At 40.7% G+C, this 20,009-nt stretch overlaps 1 protein-coding gene across 3 annotated transcripts in view; it reads left to right on the forward strand.

Moving 5' to 3' along the window:
* SH3D19 (SH3 domain containing 19) overlaps positions 1-20,009 on the forward strand; it is a 240,745-nt gene that overhangs the window by 38,236 nt on the left and 182,500 nt on the right. The gene's annotated exons all lie outside the window — the stretch shown is intronic.

Consider the following 20,009-nt stretch of genomic DNA (forward strand, 5'->3'; position numbering starts at 1 on the left):
GCTGTGAACTAAGAGCAGCCAACATTCCTGGTTGTAAGCAGAATGAATACTTCAGTCCTGAAAGGGAAGATCTTGGGTGCCACAGCACAGCATCTTCTATAGAATTCTCTGTGCCCTTTATGTTTTTGGTACCAGTTGTTTGCAGGGTACTAGGTCTGTGGACATAGAATTCACTGAACTGTTAAAGCATGTTACTACTCTCTTACAGCTCAAACTACTGGGAGCTTTGAAAGAAACACACGAATAATTAAATAATAGAAGACCAGAAAATATAGCTATTATTAGGTTTATTCAGTTACCAACAAGACTAGCTTAAGCAAAGAGGGGATCATTTTCAAGATAAAGTTATGGACTGAAATGTGTATCCCCCAGAATTCATACATTAAAGTCCTAACCCCTTGTACTTCAGATTACGACCATTGGAGATAGTGTCTTTAAAGAAGTAATTAAGGTAAAATGAGGTCATTAGGGTGGGCCTTAATCCAATATGATTGATGTCCTTTTGCAAAGGGGAAATTTGGACACAGATATGTACAAAGGGGGAATATGGCTATCTGCAAGCCAAGGAAGCTTGGAATGTCATTTAGGGGATCCAACCATGTTGACACCTGATTTCAGACTTCTCACCTCTAGAACCGTGAGAAAGTAAATTTGTTTTTAAGCCACCCAGTCTGTGGTACTTTGTTATGGCAGCCCTAGCAAACAAATGCAGATATCTGTGGAACGTAAGGAGAACAGAGTAACAAGGACATCTGGAGCTATCATAGGACAGACCTGGAAACCAGAGCAGGAAAGGAGCTCTGGATTCACGATAACTCAAGAACTCATTGGGAGAGTTTAGGATCTTTACCTTGGTCCTCTGCCATTAGTATGGCTCACCCATAGTCCATGCCTCTTCTTTCTATCCACTATAAACTGCCCAAGGTTTTCCTTATTTTCAGTTCAAATTCCCAAGGATTTGAACAGATTAGCTTGTCTAACCAGGGCATAGTTCCATGGCTATGGATTTATTGTCTTTGGTGTAAGAGCCCTTATTATGCATGTAGGAAGATGAGGATGCAGAAATGCCAGCTAAGCAGAAGAGACTGTTGTCATGGGGCACATGTCAGATTCACTATATCTCAGGGTATTCCGATTAATTTGTGGTGTTCACAGGAAACTTTACTATTTAGTCAGCTCATTTAAGTATAGCTTTTAAAAAGATCTCAGCTTGAGGTTTGCCTTCAAGTCATGATTGGGATAAAGGTGGTCATTTTGCAAAGACACCAAAGCTCTGGACAGGTCTTTTGTAGATTTATCAAAGGAACAACAATTTAACCAGATACTCTTTTTCCTTTGAGAGTCTTGTGGTTGTCCTAGATTTTTGGACTTTTATATCCCTGGATAAATCTGAAGTCGCTGGTTAACTCTTTAAAATTAGTTGGATTGCTTATAGATCTCTTATTTTTCCTTTTGTTTAACTGTTTCATAAAAAATATGTATTTTAGTTCTAATGTAGTTAGAAGTAAGCTAACAAAGACACCAGCTCCTTCCTCTGAAAATTAGAAGTAAAAGGGAAGTATTCAAAGGGAAGTATTGCTTTTCCTGTCCAAGAGTTAAAGGTTGGGGTTTGGTGGGGGGTGGGGGGCGGGAGCTTAGTTGATGAGAGGGAAGAATTCCAGTTAATAAATGTGCTTGGACTGATGGATTTTGAAAAACACCACTCGCAGCCCCTCATGAGATAATTGATGGGGATGGTTCAGGTGGGGATGGTCAAAAGTTTTAGATGAGAGGTTGATAGAGTGCTCAGGTTGTTACCATCAGAACCCTCTGATCATGAAAAGTAGAAAAAGGCAGACATGATTGATGTGACAAAGTACGTAGTGATATCCAGTGAAGTATTTGTATCAAAAAAGTGAAACCCGAGTCTCTAAAGCTACTTCCACTTACATCACATACAGAGGATAAATAATAATTTTGATTATAATACAACTTTATAGTCAAGTACAGGATGTGGGACATTTTATAAAACAACTGATGTGGTTTCTGTAATAAGCTAATGGTATGAGAGTAAAAAGGAATGGAAGTTCTTCTAGGTGAAAAGAAACTTAAGAGGCGTAAGTATGTATGGCCCTTGTTTGGTTTGTAACCAACTCTAAAACCACATTTTGATTCAAAGACATTTGATAATGAACTGGGTATTAGATGGTATCAAGGAGTTACTACTAGTCTTGATAGGTGTGATAATGGCATTGAGTTATTTAAGAAAATTTCCTCTTTTTCATTTTTTCTCTGTGTTGCTGTTATTTTTTTTAAAAAAATTCAGATATAATTGAAATGCACTCTTAGTTTCAGGTGTACAACAAACTGATGTGACATTTTTATACATCGCAGAACAATCACTACAGTTAGTCTGGTTACTATCTGTCAACTTACAAAGTTAACACAATTATTATTGACTGTGTTCCTTGCTCTATGTGTTATATCCCTGTCATTTATTTTTGTGTCTGGAAGTTTGTACTTCTTAATCTTTTTCAATCATTTTGCTCCCTCCTCACCCAAACCCTCCTTCTGATTGCCACCAATCAGTTTTTTGTATCTTTGAGTGTAGATTTAGTTTTGTTTAACTTGTATGTTTATATTTTATTTTTTAATTTATTTTTTAAAAAAAGATTTTATTTACTTGAGAGCGAGCATGAGCAGGGGAAGGGGCAGGGGCAGAGGGAAAAGCAGACTCCCCACTGATCAGGGAGCCTGACGTGGGGCTCGATGCCAGGACTCCAGAATCATGACGTGAGCCAAAGGCAGACATTTAACTGACTGAGCCACCCAGGTGCCCCTGTGAAATTATGTGGTATTTGTCTTTGAGTTATCAGTTAGGATAGTACCTTCAGGGTTTATCCATTTTGTCATAAATGGCAGGATTTCATTCCTTTTATGGCTGCATAGATAGGTAGATACGTAGGTAGGTAGGTAAATACAAAAGTACATACCACATCTGCTTTATCTGTTTATCCGTTGCTGAACACTTAGGCTGTTTCCATATCTTGGCTGCTGTAAATAATGTTGCTGTGAACATAGGGGTGTCTATGTCTTTTCAAATTAATGTTTTTGTTTTCTTCAAGCTACTCAGTAGCAGAATTGCTGAATCATATGGTAGCTGTATTTTTAATTTTTTGAGGGACCTCCATGCTGTCTTCCATAGTAACTACACCGGTTTACATTCCCACCAACGGTACCCAAGAGTTCCCTTTTCAAGTCTGCACCAACAATTGTTACATTTTCTCTTTTTGATACTAGTTATTCTAGATAGCTCATTGTGGTTGTGATTTGCATTTCCATGATCATGAGTGATGTTGAGTATCTCTTCATGTGCCTGTTGGCTATCTGTATGTCTTCTTTGGAAAAATGTTCAGGTCTTCTGCCAATTTTTAAATTGGATTGTTTGGGGTTTTGTTGTTGTTACTGCCGAGTTGCCTCTGTTCTTTATATATTTTGGATATTGACCCTTTATCAGATACATGATTTGTAAATATCTCCTCCCATTCAGTAGGTTGCTTTTTTGTTTTGCTGATGGTTTTCCCTTACTATGGAGAAGCATTTTACTTTGATGTAGTCTTACTTGTTTTTGTTTCCCTTGCCTTTGAAGTTAGATCCAAAAAAAAAAAAAATATATTGCTAAAACTGTTGTCAAGGCGCCTACTGTCTATGTTTTCTTCTAGGAGTTTTATGATTTCAGGTCTTACCTAAAGTCTCTAATCCATTTCGAGTTAATTTTTTTGCATATGGTATAAGATAATGGTTCACTTTTATTCTTTTGCATGTAGTTGTCCAGTTTGCCTAGAGCTGTGTATTGAAGAGACTGTTCTTTCCTCTTTTTTTTTTTTTTTTTTATTTATGACAGTCACAGAGAGAGAGAGAGAGAGGCAGAGACACAGGCAGAGGGAGAAGCAGGCTCCATGCACCGGGAGCCTGATGTGGGATTCGATCCCGGGTCTCCAGGATCGCGCCCTGGGCCAAAGGCAGGCGCCAAACCGCTGCGCCACCCAGGGATCCCTGTTCTTTCCTCTTTGTACATTTGTGTCTCCTTTGTAAATGACCATATATACATGGGTTTATTTCTGGGCTTTCTATTCTGTTCGATTGATCTGTGTCTTTTTATACCAATAGCATTTATTTTGATTACCTTAGCTTTATAGAATAGTTTAAAATCAGAGAGTGTGATACCTCTGGCTTTGGTCTTCTTTCTCAAGATTGTTTTGGTTTGGGGATCTTTTGTGGTTACATACCCATTTTAGAATTATTCTATTTTTGCAAGAGATGCCATTGGAATTTTTTTTAAGATAGATAGATAGATAGATAGATAGATAGATAGATTTATTTATTTATTTATTTATTTATTTATTTATTTATTTATTTATTTATTTATGATAGACACAGAGAGGCAGAGACACAGGAGGAGGGAGAAGCAGGCTCCATGCTGGGAGCCCGATGCGGGACTTGATCCCGGGTCTCCAGGATTGTGCCCTGGGCCAAAGGCAGGCGCCAAACCGCTGAGCCACCCAGGGATCCCCGCCATTGGAATTTTTGATAGAGATTGCATTGAATCTGTAGATTGCTTTGAGTTGTATGAACATTTTAGTAACATCAAGTCTTTTAATCCATGAACACAGAATATCTTTTCATTTGTTTGTGTCTTCACTTTATTTCATCAATGTCTTAGAGTTTTTCAGTTTCCAGGTCTTTCACTTACTAGGTTAAATTTATTCCTAGATATTATACTTTCTGATGGGATTGTAAATGGGATTATTTTCTTGATTTCTATTTAGGATAGTTTGTTATTAGTGTATAAGAACACAACAAATTTTTGTATGTTAATTTTCTATCCTCCAATTTTACTATATTTATTTTAGCAGGTTTTTGGTTGAGTTTTTAGGGCTTTCTATATATAGTATCACAATCACATCATCTGCAAATAGTGGCAGTTTTACTTCTTTACTAATTTGGATGCCTTTTCTTTCATTTTTTAAAATTTTTTGGTCTGATTGCTGTGGCTTGGACTTCAATACTATGTTGAATGAAAAGTGATGAGAGTGGACAATTTTTCCCTTTAGGTCTATTAATAATTTGCTTTATGTATTTTGGTGCTCCTGTATTGATTACGTATATATTTTTAAATGTTATATTTTCTTTTTTTTAATGTTATATTTTCTGACTGGATATCATTATGAAGTGCTCTTTTTTGTCTTGTTACAGTCTTTGTTTTAAAGTTTATTTGGGGGCAGCCCGGGTGGCTCAGCGGTTTAGCGCTGCCTTCAGCCTAGGGTGTGATCCTGCATGGAGTCCCACGTCAGGCACCCTGCATGGAGTCTGCTTCTCCCTCTGCCTGTGTCTCTGTCTCTCTCTCTCTCTGTGTGTTTGTCTCTCATGAATAAATAAATTCAAAAAATCTTAAAAAAAAGTTTAAAAAAATAAAGTTTATTTTGTCTGAAATGAGTATAGCTTATCAGTTTCCTCTTAGATTCCATTGCATTGAATATATTTTCATCCCTTTACTTTCAGTCTGTGTGTGTCCTAACTTTTGAAGTGAGTCACTTGTAGACAGTATATGAATGAGTCTTTTTTTTTTTTTTTTTTTTTAAGCATTCAGCTCCCGGCACATGACTGGCTCAGTGGTTGAGTGTCTGCCTTTGGCTCGGGGTTGTGATCCCGAGGTCCTGGGTTTGGGATTGAGCCCTGTGTCAGGCTCCTTCTGCCTATGTCTGTGCCCCTCTCTCTGTCTCTCATGAATAAATAAATTTTTAAAATCTTAAAAAAAAAAAAAAGCATTCAGCTCATCTCTGTCTTTTGATTGGAGATTTTAGCCCATTTACATTTTTTTTAAGATTTTAATTCACGAAAGACACAGAGAGAGAGAGAGAGGGAGAGAGAGATGCAGAGACACAGGCAGAGGGAGAAGGAGCCCCATACAAGGAACCCGACATAGGACTCGATCCTGGGACTCCAGGATCACGCCCTGGGCCAAAGGCAGATGCCAAACTGCTGAGCCACCCAGGGATTCCCAGCCCATTTACATTTAAAGTAATTATTGATATATACATATTTATTGCCATTTTGTTAACTGTTTCTGGTTGTTTTTGTAGTTTCTATTTCTTCTCTTTCTGTGGTTTGATGATTTTCCTTAGTGTTATATTTAGATTCTTTTCTCATTTTCTTTTATGCGTTTACTCTTAAGTTTTTGCTTTGTGGTTACCTTGAGGGTCACATATGTAATCCTGTATGTGTAACAGTATATTTTAAATTGATAGCAATTTATATTTTAACACATTCCAAAACTATATTTTTACTCCCCATCTGCCCTATATTTTATGTTTTTGATGTCACTTTTACATCTTTTTATTTTATGTATTCCTTAATCAATTATTGTAGTTAATTTTACTACTTTTGCCTTTCAATCGTATTAGTAGCTTTGTAAGTGATCAGTCTACTACCTTTACTATATATTTGCCTTTCCAGTAAGATTTTTACTTTTGTATGTTTTTTTTGTTACTAATTAATACCATGTCTGATCAGCTTAAACCTTTTAATATTTCTTGTAAGACAGGTTTAGTAGTTATGAGCTTCTTTAGCTTTTGCTTATCCGGAAGATTCTTTATCTCCTTCAAATCTGAGTATATTCTACCTTGCCAGGAAGTTTTTTCCTTTCAGCACTTTGAATATGTCATGCCACTCCCTTCTGACTTGCAAAATTTCTTGACTTGCAAGATTTCTGCTGAGAAACCTACTGATAGGTTTACGGAGTTTCTCTGTATGTTTTGTTTTCCTTTCCTACTTTTAATAATCTCTCTTTAGCTTTTCACAGTTTAATTATAATGTGTCTTGGTTTGGTTCTCTTTGGGTCCATTTTATTTGTAACTCTGGGCTTCCTGGATCTGCATGTCTCTTTCTTTTTCTAAGGAAGTTTTTAGCCATTATTTTCTTCAGATAAGTTTTCTGTCCCTTTCTCTCTCTGTTTTCCTGTTAGGACCCCTAATGTGGATGTTATTCTGCTTGATGTTGTCCTAGAAGTCCCTTAAGGTCTCTTTATTACTCTTTTTTCTTTTGTCACTCTGGGTGAGTTCCATTGTTTCATCTTCCAGCTTGTTGATCTGTTTGTCCAGTCTGCTATTGAACCCTGTTAGTATATTTTTCAGTTCAGTTATTGTATTTGGCTCTGTGACTTCTGTTTGGTACTTTTTTTTAAAGGTCTTATTTATTTATTTAGAGAAAGACACTGCAAGTGGGAGGTGGGGAAAAGGAAGAGGGAGAGAGAGAATCCCAAGCTGACTCTGCATTGAGTGCAGAGCCTGATGTGGGGCTTGATCCCAGGACCCTGAGTCAGACACCCAACCAACAGAGCCACTTAGGCACCCCTGTTTGATACTTAATGTTTTCTGTTTTTTTGTTTTGTTTTGTTTTGTTTTAAAGTTCTCACTGTGTTCATCTATTCTTCCCTTGAGTTAGGCAGGCATCTTTATGACCATTATGTTAAATTCTCTTACCAGGTAGATTACTTATCTCCATATCAATAAGATCTTTTCTGAAGTGTCTTGTTGTCTCATTTGGAACTTATTTCTCTGTTTCCTCACTTTATTTGACTATCTGTGTTTATTTCTGTATAGTAGGCAAAACAGCTATCTCTCTCAGTCTTGAAGGAATGGCCTTATGTAGGTATGATCCTTCTCATTCAATCTTGCTTTAGTTATTGGCTGTCTGTTGAACCTTTGTTATTGTCTAAGCTGCCTGAATTATTTTTTATATTCTCCTATTGTTGAGAGTGTGTCAAGACCTATCAGTGATCCAAGGGGAAGAATATCATTTAGCATCTAGTTTTATGCTGATTGGAATCCAGACTCTCAGGCAGCAGCTTAACGTACACAAATATATATGGTCCTGTGGGACCACAGATGTAATCCCTGCTGGTCTTTAGACCAGATTGGGAGGGGTCCCATGGGTGACAGTTGCAAAAAAGGGGCTCCAGATGGGTGTATAAGCTCCTTTCTGGGAAATCTCATTGACTATAGTGAAGCCAACAGGGTGCACAAGGATGGTGTCTCCCTGCTTACATTCCCTAGGACCACTCCTTAATCTCTGTATGTGAGGGAAACCTTGAAGCCTATCCTTCAGGCTGAAGCTCCAGGCTAAGTGAATAGGTTTTATTCATATGAAGACTGGGGTTGTGTTTTAGTCTGCTGTGCCCTGGGGTTCACAACGTGCCAAAACTGCCTTTCCAGTTGTTACAGTTACATGGAGCTTTGGAACACCAGTCTTCTTTGGTCACCAAGGCCAACAGGACTATGTATGAGCCCTCTGAAAGGGGAATCTCAGTTCCCTGTAACATTTTGGGAATCCTAGACAGCAGCCTCATTGGTTTTGGAGGCTTCTGTTTCCCGTGTGGATACCAGGGGCTATGTTGCCCAGTGTGGGGCACCAACCTTTTCCTCCCCCTGGGAGAAGTAACTATTGGTGAGATCCCTCCCTATTGTCTGTCACGATGCCAGGGGTGGGTTTTGTTTTGAGACCGTGTCTCTGCATCTCCTACATATCTTTATGTGCTCCTTTTTATCCAGTGTTGTAAAGAGCAGTTTATCTAGTTTTCAGATCTTTTTTAGAGGGAAATGATTTATATGTTGTAGCTATAAATCTGTGGTGTCCATGGGAGGAGATGATTTTAGGATTGTTCAACACGGACATCTTGTACCCTCTCCAGAAAAATGCTCATTTTTAAACAGTTGGAACTTAGGAGTCCTTTTTAAATCTAAGCTAATTTTTAAAAAATGTATTGGAGAAATCTTCTCTAGTTTTCAACCCACAGTACTATTCTGTTGTTTTCATGGGGATGGGTATATGATCTTAAGTAAGTCACTTTTCTCCTAAGGCCTGTGTTTTACTATTCTGTGAAGGCATTGGACTCAGTTGATCTCAAATCCTTTTCTTTTTTTTTAAGATTTTTATTTATTCATTCATGAAAGACACACACACACACACACACACAGAGAGAGAGAGAGAGAGAGAGAGAGAGAGAGAGAGAGAGAGAGAGACAAAGGCAGAGAGAGACAAAGGCAGAGGGAGAAGCAGGCTCCATGCAGGGAGCCTGACCTGGGACTCGAATCCCGGAACTCCAGGATCACGCCCTGGGCCGAAGGCAGGTGCTAAACCACTGAGCAACCCAGGGATCCCCTGATCTCAAATTCTTTACAGATGTAACATTGAATTATGCATTGCCTATTTATCTATTTCTCTTCATTTATTTACCTTTGTCTATGCCCCAGTTATCCCTCTATAAATATTTTCTTATTTTTGGTGTAGCAATCAAGAAACATGTTGGTTTGCTTTTTACTGCTCCCTTTCTTCTCCGAAGATAAGGAAGTGCCAAGGAATTGGAAGCAAGAGAGTAGGTGGTAGTGGCACTCCAGAGACTTTCCTGAAGACAGCTCTTTTAGCTTCCTGCCTTTCTTATCATGCTGTCTTTAGGTCTTAGATTCTAATACCCCATTAAAATTATCTGTAAATACCTCTGTTCTACACAATGTTAGTTTGGAAAATGACAATGTGGTAGTAGTGGTAGGAACTTTATTACTTGTCCTGTGGCTGTGGCCAACTTAGAACTTTTCCATCTTTGCAAAATGAGAGTAGTAATACCCTACAAGATTTTTGTAAAAATGAAATGAGATAAAGTGAAAGTACTTAGCTTGGATTTGGCTTATTTAAGGATGCAATAATAAATGGTAGCTGATGTTTTTATTGTTATTGAACTAATATCTCTATTTTAAGTATTAACTTAATTCTGGACAAATAGGTCATCTTGGTGACGGCTTAGATTAATGTCGATGGTGCCTATAGATAAGAATTTCTCAGCATTGGCTGTTGGTGTTTTGGGCCATCTGATTATTTATTGTGAGGTGCTATCCTGTGTATTACAGGATGTTAAGAAGCATCTCTGGCCTTTATTTTACTGGATGTCAGGAGAACTACCCATCTCCAGTTGGGACAAACAAGATTGTCTCCAGACATTGCCAAATGTCCCCTGGGGAGCAGAATGACCCTCAGTTGAGAACCGCTGCTGTAGAGCAAGAATGCCCCTTCAGGGATGCAGTCTTCACTTAAGCACCCTAAGAATAAAATAGGGACAGCAGTAGATTTGCAAGTTTTGTAGCTTTTTGTCTATATTTCCAGCAAGGGCAGATGGATTCCATTGTTTCTTTTCTAATTCAACCCGTTTATTATGTTGGAAAATGAATCAATCCTCTTATAAAACAATCTTTTAAAGAATAATTGATTACTCTGGCACTCTGCCTTTTCTGTCACCTTGCAACAATAGACCAAGGCCTATGTTCTTGGACTTCACAAGACATTTTTAGTCCCACTTTAGTTCCACTAACCAGTATGTCCTAGAACTAATCCATGTACTTGGCATCCATTATGTCAGGGCCAAGCCCTGGACAGCCTTCCTTTTAGATACCTTTTCCTCTTCCCAGCTCTTTGCCTTATTGGCCAGTAATCTGTAGTTTCCTGCACTCACCTTCTCCACAGGGACAGATCCTGCTCTGAGCTCCATCCCACTTGTGTAGGACCCTATTGCTTGCTGATCAGCCAGTCCCTCTTTGCAAGAGCTGGTCTTGTTCTTTTGATAACTAAGAGAAAAAATATTCCCTTTTTCTATTTGTTTACTTGTACTCATACTAAAGGAATTCTTCCCATGGTTTTGACAACTGGTTTTCTATAGTCTAAAGCTCTCATTTTGTTTCTCAGAAAATAAAATTTGATCCTGTTTGTAAGTCACTCTGTTAGATGCTGCTAGAAGGTCAAGAAGATGAACAGGATAGCTGTTTCTGTTCTCATCTATTCAGAAGAAGTAAAGCTGTGTATACCCAAATAATTACAAATGGAACTAGGAGTTTAAAAAGTACCAATAACTAGAACCAAAGAGCAGTGTTACTTTGGCATAGTATAAAGACGAACCTTTAGTGTTGAGCCTTCTAACAGTGAGTGGAGGTAATCTGGTATGGTGGAAAGAGCCAGATCTTTTGAGTCAGGTAAATCTTTTTAATCAAATATTAGCTGTGTGATCTTTGGCAAGTTACTTAACCTCTCTCAGCCTCAGTTGTGGGGTTTTTTTGTGTGTGTAGTTTTATTTGTGAAAACAGGATAAATAATCCCTTCTTGAATTGTTAGGACTAAGTAAGATAATATTTAAAGTGATCAGCGGGTACCTGGGTGACATAGACAATTAAATGTCTGACTCTTGACTTCAGCTCAGGTTGTGATCTTGGGGTCATGAGATAGCGAGCCCCGAGTCAGGCTCATGCTCAGCACAGAGTCTGCTTGGGACTCCCTCTTCCTCTCCCTCTGCCCCCTCCCGCCACCCCACCTCCCCCATCACACTTGCTCTGTCTCTCTAAAATGAATAAATCTTCAAAAAATTGATCAGCATATTAACCAATACAGAGGAGGCAGAAAGTAAATATATAAATTCCTGCTACAGAGATGAGATAAAGATGTCATGTCACCCAGAGAGTCCACTAAGGCAGATCTTTCCCAGGCAAGTCCTCTCAATTTAGGCTCGGGGCCTTTAGCTTTTTAGCTTCATAAATTTAAGGTTTCTCAGAGCACTGATACTACGTCAAATTCAAGAGACTGACTCACGATATTTTAAGAGACGTGTGTATGAGCCAACATGCTTATTTGCATTGAGGACTATTCACTTCCATTATTTGGAATTTTCATTTTTCCCAATCAGGGCATATCTTCTTGATTTTGAGTAAGGACAGATTAGTAAATGGGTGATGGTTTGAAGACACTTAAGATCTGAATAAATGGAAGTGGTTAATCTCTATGAGCATTTCACTTATTAGAGTGAAATATCCTTTCTTTACAAAAACTGGGTGAAAGAGCACTTCTCCATAACAAAACGTATTTTTCTAAATAAATGTGACATTTATATTCATCAGATTCAGAGTCTCTTTCCCCTTGACAGCTTAGGGCCTGATGAACATGTATAGTTATTTGGCCTTTGCTTCCTTGGATTCCATGCTGACCTTACCCCTTTCGAGTACAGATTCCCTTCAGTCAGTGGCTAATGCTTTTGATTAGATTTAAGCTTCTCACTTATGATTTCATGCCTCTTATGTTGCTTTGAGATTATACATAGATCTCCAAGTTTACCTTATTCCTAAAACACATAAAGGCATGTATTTGCTGAAACTTTGGGGGATTCTTTTTACAGATAATTATCTCACTCCATCTCATGCATTATGTGTAGGTTTTCCTGTTAAGTTTCAGTTTTAGAGGATTCTAAAAAAAAAAAGGGGTGAGATGGTGCCCTATGGTGAAAACCATTGTCCATTCCTCTGCTGCTGTGTGAAGAAGTATAAGGATCCACTGGGTCTGTTAAATAAGCAGGCTTATTATGGCTTGATTTAAGAGTTGAATTAGATAACTTGTAAGGTACTTTTCAACTATTTTATTTCAGGATTCTGAAACCTTTTATCTCCTTGTTGGATTTCTTGGCTCTAGTATCTGGATCCATCATCTTTTCTCACAGTTATCTTTTTTTACTTATTTAGAATCTCACATGTTTACTGAGTTTATCTTTTGTTTATTTTGTTATATTAATATGTCCTTGTTTGCCATTCTGTAGTGGTGTCATCTAAAAAATCTCTCGAGGAAAGCTTGTTAACATGAATAGTGTCCCTTTGAGAATAAATTGTAATAATTCTTTGAATCCTGCTTATATTTCATATCATTTTTACATTTAGGAGATTAATTTTTTCAAAGTTCTTACCGTTTTCATATGTATGGGAAGCTTTCTAATGCCCCAGATTTGATTTCCTTATTTTTATGTAATTATCTTTGCAGTTATTAATGAATATCTTCCTTTTATATTATTTTATTGGTATTTATTGAAATTTGATCAAGGGGTGTCCACTTTGTTGTTGTTCATTCCACTGTCTTGCCAAAACTTCTTCAAATTTTTTTTTACTATTATTTGCCTAGTAATACAGAGGATCCTATAATTATTTTAATCAGTTTCTTATGAAATCCATACATTAACTCAGCATTGGCCAGCGTCAGATTCCATGTTCTTAACCACTCTTTGTATACCTGCCCAGGAAAAGGCAGGGATAAAGCAACCATACATTAATTACCTGAGTCATGTTCTTAGGCCACTCTTTAGTCAGGAAACTGTGAGTTGGCTCTCTCTCTAATAAACACATTCCCTTAACCCCACTACACCTAAGACTACAACTATGAGGGGCTTTCAGTGGGTGGAGTTAACCGGAGACTCAGAAGGCATTCCCTCTGAATATCTCTATTTAAACTCCCCATCCATCCATTTATTTAATCCTTGACTACTAAACTTTAGTCAGTTTTAGCTTCCTTGCTCCTTAGTCCACACCCTTCCCTGACTCTACCTATAGAAGGCAACCTTTAAGATCCATGGCCCCAGTGATCCTTGCCTCCTGATATTCATAACTTGGGACTCACTGTTTTAAAGACTAGAATATGACAGGAGCACCTGTGTGGCTTAGTCCATTGAACATTGAACTATTGATCTCAGCTCAGGTCTTGATCTCAGAGCATGAGTTCAAATCTCTCATTGGATTCCACATTGGGTGTAGAGAAATTTAAAAAAAAATAAAGGCTAGAATACAGTAGAAGTAATGAGATGTCAGTTTTAAGATTAGGTTATGAAAAGACCATGACTTCCATCTTGGGTGCTCTCTTTTACTTTATCTTGGCTCATTCACTCTGGGGGAAGCCAGCTGCCATGAAGCAGCCCTACAGAGAGGCCTGTGTGAGTGACCTTAGAAGCAGATCCTCTGAAGCCTACCACAGACCAGTGAATGAGCTTGACAGCAGCTCCTTTTCTAATTGAGCTTTGAGATGACTGCAGCTGATACAGCACCTGCCCCTCAAAAAACCCTGAGCCAGAACTACTTGGATAAGCCCTCCCTGATTACTGACCCCAGAAGCTGTGAGATAATCAGTGTTTAAGTTTTTTTAGCTCTTAAGTTTTGGGGTGATTTGTTGCACAGAAATAACTAATACACTGCCCTTATCTCCTCTCTCTTGCTGTGTTTCAACTAAAACCTAATCTTTTGAGTCCTTGCTTTTTCTTTAGAACCCAGTCTAGGCCCATATTGGATGATTTTCATCTGGAATTCAGCAAGAGCAAAATTATTAACCTCTTTGGACTCCACAGTTTCTTCATCTGTAGAATGTGGGATTGGTTGGGCCAGGTGATTTCCAGATCTTTTTCAGCCCTAAAGTTCTGTGCTTTTGGATTTCCCCAGGCACTGTCTCCAGTTTCATCAAAAGAATGAATATGAGAAATAACAGTTGGAATCAACAAAACTTTATTAACACTGGAGATCTTTCCAAGTTGACTTGTGGATAAAAAACAGCAGACAGATGAGGCTTATGGTGATTAGCCAAAAGTAGCAGAATTGCATCTGTCTTACTAAATCTTCAAAATCTCTCATCAAAACCATCAACTTCTAGGGGCATCTGAGTGGCTCTATCGGTTGAGTGTCTAACTCTTGATCTCAGCTCACGTCTTGATTCAGGGTCATGAGTTCAAGCCCTGTTTTAGGCTCCATACTGGGCATGGAACCTACTTAAAAAACAAAAACAAAAGCCATCAACTTATAGAATTTCCTCCTTTTCTTTTTTTCTCATTCTTTTTTTTTTTTAAAGATTTTATTTATTTATTCATGATAGAGAGAGAGAGGCAGAGACACAGGCAGAGGGAGAAGCAGGCTCCATGCCGGGAGCCCGACGTGGGACTAGATCCCAGGACTCCAGGATTGCGCCCTAGGCCAAAGGCAGGCGCTAAACTGCTGAGCCACCCAGGGATCCCCTTTTTTTTCTCATTCTTAATTGTTACTTAACTCTGGTCATACTAACCTCAGCCAGTTAGGATAGCCCCAGGAAAATGAGAGGTAGAAGCATTATAAGAAGGAGCCCAGAGAAGTCTGGTCTGAGGACAGCAGAAAAGTCAGTATGTGAAATGGCTGACTTCTCAATCCAAGATTTGTAGAAACTGATGTTTGTATATATTCCAGGCTCACTGGTTAGAATGCAGTTTGAGCCCCAGCTGATCACTCCTGCCAGGACCCAGAAATCTTCCACTCTACACGTCAGGGGATCTCCTCTACTGCCCTGTGGAGAGAAGAAAGATGACTAGGCCAAGCACAGGGCAAAAAGAATAACTCCCAGTAGTTTAGTTGACAACTGTGGAGTTAGGGCCTGTTCAGGCACTGCTAAATTGACCCAGGGATTCTGAAGATAAGAGACATGGGATAATCATGTGGGAAAGGGAAAGGCTCTGGAAGGTGCCTACAGGATGGATTCTTACAATACACTGATCCTTCTGCCCCACTGGGAGCTCAGAGCAGATCATGGCTTCACTGATGTTGGGCTTGATTCCATAGAAGTTTGCTTTCTGGAAGTAATCACTGCATGTCTGGAGATCAATAAGGGGCACTTTCAGCTCCCTCAGTATATAAGATGGCTTCATATCTGTAAGATCAAAAAGAATCAGAGCCGTCTTAAGATACTAGGAAGCAACTTTCAGCTAGGGATACAGATTTCAGGCTTCTTGTTTTCGGGTATAGCTGTGATTTTAAATATTCTGCCTCCGGATCAGATGGCACTCTGCTTTCCAGTTTGGGAAACAGCCTAAGGGCCGAGCACTCTGGGTCTGAACAAGGCCGGAGGCATTTGCTCCCACTCAGATGCCACAAATAACAGAAAATCTTGTGATTCAGGAAAACCCAAAACAATGAATGATGCAGCCAGAATTCACTTGTTTGCAAGGCTTGGACTATCCTGTGATCGTCTATAGACAATGAAGAGGTAGATCTAACGTACTCTGAAGAATAAAGACTGTTGGCTCAGGAATACTCTCCTCATCTGACTTGAGACTTGCTGAGCAGCCTTACCTTTTTGAATACATCTTCATGCCTGCGTCCCCTCTCCATCTAACCACACGCACACCCAGGTACAGAGGGAGAGCTTAGATTACATCTCAGATGGAGAGCTACCTTCTCTCTAAGCTCATTGTCTTGTCCTTCTCACTTTTAGATCTTAGCACTATTGCTAAACAAGAGCAAAAGCAGCTAGAAATAAGCAAGAGAGATTATAGCAGAAGTGTGAAAGCAAAGGGGAAGCCGTAAGGTCAAGGAGAATTTGTCTGTGGTATCTCAGCTTAATTGCCTGGAGAGGTCAATAAATCTGGTATCAGTGCTGGGATAGAGCGTGGGGGCAGAGAATATCAGTTAAGGAAACAGAGCTCAGAAACTCTACTTATCCTCACGTTGGTGTACTCCAGAATAGCCCCATCCAGTCACCCAGCAGGAGGTTGAGTTTTTGAGCTGGACTGCAGACGAGGGAAGGCAGATGGGCAGGACAACAGGGGTAAAAGACACTGGGTGGGCCAGTTCGGCCACAGCGATGGCACTAGTCGTGTTTCCCTGGAAGTCAGAGTAAGAGATAATCCTGGACACAGGAATTATCGTCATTTTGGAGGCTGGGCGGCCAGAGACCTGAAGTGACCCCACCAATACACTGTATTTTCTGGTGTCCTTGGACCTGAGAAGAGAAGCAGAGTTAGGGAGCATGAGTTTCTCCTGACTCTCATGGAGTGCCAAAGCAGGGTCTGTAGTAGTGGAGGTTGCATTTTTCCTCTGACTCTTAAGCATCTGTTCCTTCACTAAGCATTGAGCATTTTCTGAGAACACAAATGAGACTTAGACATGATCTGGCCCTCATAGGGCTTTTGGGTTGTGTACATGCATCGGCGTGTTTGTGTGCACCGCGAGTGTATGTCGGGGGTGGGGGGAGTCGCTGAGGAAGGGAAGGAAAGAAGACAGGCAACAGAATTTAACAAGTACAGCATTTTAAACTGTGACGAATACTATGAATAAGGCAGGATTTTTAGGTTAAAGAGTTAAGGATAGGAAAAGAGTTTTTAGATTGAGCAATCAGGAAAGGTCTCACAGAAGAGATATGTTCTCAACAGAGTCCCAAATGAGAAGAGTCTGCCAGGAGAAAAGCTATCAGGAAAAGCATTTCAGATAGAGGGAACAGACTATGCAAAGCCTTGAAGGTGAGAAAGAACTTGGCAGTTTTTAGGAATTGAAATAAACCTGGAGTAGAATGGGATAAGGTGGGAAAAATAAGCAGATAACTGGTGATGTATAGCTTATAGGCCACAGTGAGCAATCTGGTTTTTATTACAGGTTGCCTGGGCAGCCACTGAAGGAATTGAAGGAGGGAGTGACATGATCTCACCTCTTTTTGAAAAATCACTTTGTAATGTATATGAAAGTAGCAAAGCCTACTATTGCAGTGCTCTGGGGACAGCTACACTCGAGTCAGAGTATACTTTGGAAGTAAAACTGACAGAATTGGTATATGCAGTAGATACGGAGGATGAGGGAGAGCGGGGCTTCATACTTCTGAGTATGGCTTGAGCAACTGCTTATGTTGTTGGGTGAGGCAGGGAAGATAGAAGTAGGTTTGGGGATGTTGATGGTGGTGGTGAAATTGTAGCTCTGTTTTGATCATGTTACCTTTGAGGTACCGTGAGACTTCCACCTAGAAATGCAGCAGAACTAGAGTTTGGGGCTAGTGATGTAAAGGTGGGTGTTACCAGCAAATATATGACATTTTAAATCATAGAAGAGGATGAGGTCATCTGGGGAGAGTAACAAGGGCTCAAGATTGTGCATCCAGAGTGGTCTGAAGATGTGGCATGCTCTAAAGGGAGGGGCCCTCCCTGGGGAATATCTCCTTGGGTAGAGACTGATTTGAGGAGGACAGGGGAATAACTTTTCAGGCATCCATTTCAATCAAGATGATTGTCAAATATGAAGATGCCTGAAATCTTATGAGTAGTTGCATTGAACTGAGAGCTAGGGCAGGAAACATTTGGACCCACTTCTAAGGCACAGTGTACTGTATCTGGCAATGCAAGATAGACTCCTGTCCAATCGTAGCCCAGGGGTTCCAGTCACCCGAGTCCCCTGAAGGATCTCCCTGAAGCAAGGCCAGCACTCACCGGAAGCAGCTTGCCACTGTGAGCACCCACTGCTCTGAGATGAGGGTGGCTGCACAGATGTGCAGCAAGCCCTTGCGGATGCTGACCTGCCAGGGCCACTGCCCCACGTTGGCCTCCCTGCCAGAGGCAATGCCAGATGAGACTGCGGGCCGCCCACAGACTGCCAACAAAGAAGAGCAAGACATGGGAGATGTGCCCGGAAACCTGCCCCTCTGCCCCCACCCCTCGTGCTCATTTCTCAAACTGATGTCCTCTCTTCAACTTGACACAAATTCCCTTCCCTTGGTCCATGCAGGCATGCTGCCCTGGCTGGAGCCTCTTACTTGAGTTCAGGAGAGTCTCTGGTTCCTCCTCATTGGTGCCTAGGGAGAGAAAAGGGGGTATGTGGAGACACCCACGTGAGTTCTTGTTGCTGAAGGAGGGCCACGGCCCATGCCCTGTGCAGCTTCTCCAGGGCTGGAGACCCCCCCTCCCAGGATTCTCCTCACCCCAGGAACACACCTGAGGTCCCCAGCAGAAGGGGCAGCAAGAAGATATAACCAGCAGCGCCCATGTCTTTTTCCTCAGAATCACCACTTTTCTTTCTGAACTCAGGCTTCTAAGGAGAGGCTGGCTGAGGAGCAGCTGGGGAAGGGGGGGGCAGGACCAGCTTCACCTGGATGGTTTCCTCTGCTGATTCAACCCCTCCTCTCCTTTGGTTTTCACACAGGCCAGGCACTGAAGGGACCAGGCTTCCAAAGTGCAGCTGCAGGACCCAGCAGGGAGGAGCTGGGGCCTGAGGCGCCCCCTACTGTGCTGGAGAGCTGGCCGGCTGGGCTCAGGCAGTGCAGTGACCTTGGTGTGAGACAAGGCCGGGTTCACAGTCCTCCCTCTGTCCAGCCTGCCACGTCTCAGGGACTTGCCCTAGTTGCTCTCATGTAATTATTCCCTGGCCAAAGGGAACATCCCTGAGCTTCAGTCTCAAAGGGCTGTCTGTGCCCTAAGTCCTTGGCCTCTTGAACAGTGACAGAACTGATGAGAGAAAATAAAGAAGAGGAAATAAGTTGGTCAGTTAGCTGACCAGTATTTTCTACTCTGTGTCTCTCCCTTCTTTGTGTCACTCTCTTCCTGTTGTAATTTGCCCTTTGCCTTCCTCAGTCAGCAAATATTTATTAGCTCTTGATCGTGTACAAGGTATTGTGCTAAATGTAGAGCAGAATCTATAAAGAAGCATGAATTATGGGGGCTGCCTGCCTTCAAGTCGTTGGCAATCTAGATGGAGAGAAGTGGAATAAGGAAATAACTCAGGAGCTTTTTGTTAATGATTGGTGTCCTGTTCATTAAAAAATGGGAGCAGGCGCCTCTGAAATCTAAATGAACGTGGATAAGGCACATAACCCAGTGCTGAGCAAATGTTGGTTGCTGTTTTTAAAATAGCGTGGTGAGGATGATGATACTGATGACCGCGACACAATTATTAAGATCCTTTATTTTTATTTTTATTTATTTATTTATTTATTTTTTTTTTTTAATTTGTATTTATTTATGATAGTCACAGAGAGAGAGAGAGAGAGGCAGAGACATAGGCGGAGGGAGAAGCAGGCTCCATGCACCGGGAGCCTGATGTGGGATTCGATCCCGGGTCTCCAGGATCGCGCCCTGGGCCAAAGGCAGGCGCCAAACCGCTGCGCCACCCAGGGATCCCCTATTTATTTATTTTTTTTAATGACTTTCCTTTTTTTTTAATTTTTTTTAAATTTATTTACGATAGTCATACAGAGAGAGAGAGAGAGGCAGAGACATAGGCAGAGGGAGAAGCAGGCTCCATGCACCGGGAGCCTGACGTGGGATTCGATTCCGGGTCTCCAGGATCGCGCCCTGGGCCAAAGGCAGGCGCCAAACCGCTGCGCCACCTAGGGATCCCTATTAAGATCCTTTAATTCCA

This window comes from Nyctereutes procyonoides, unplaced genomic scaffold (assembly GCF_905146905.1).
Source record: "Nyctereutes procyonoides isolate TBG_1078 unplaced genomic scaffold, NYPRO_anot_genome, whole genome shotgun sequence".
Classification (NCBI taxonomy): Eukaryota; Metazoa; Chordata; class Mammalia; order Carnivora; family Canidae; genus Nyctereutes; species Nyctereutes procyonoides.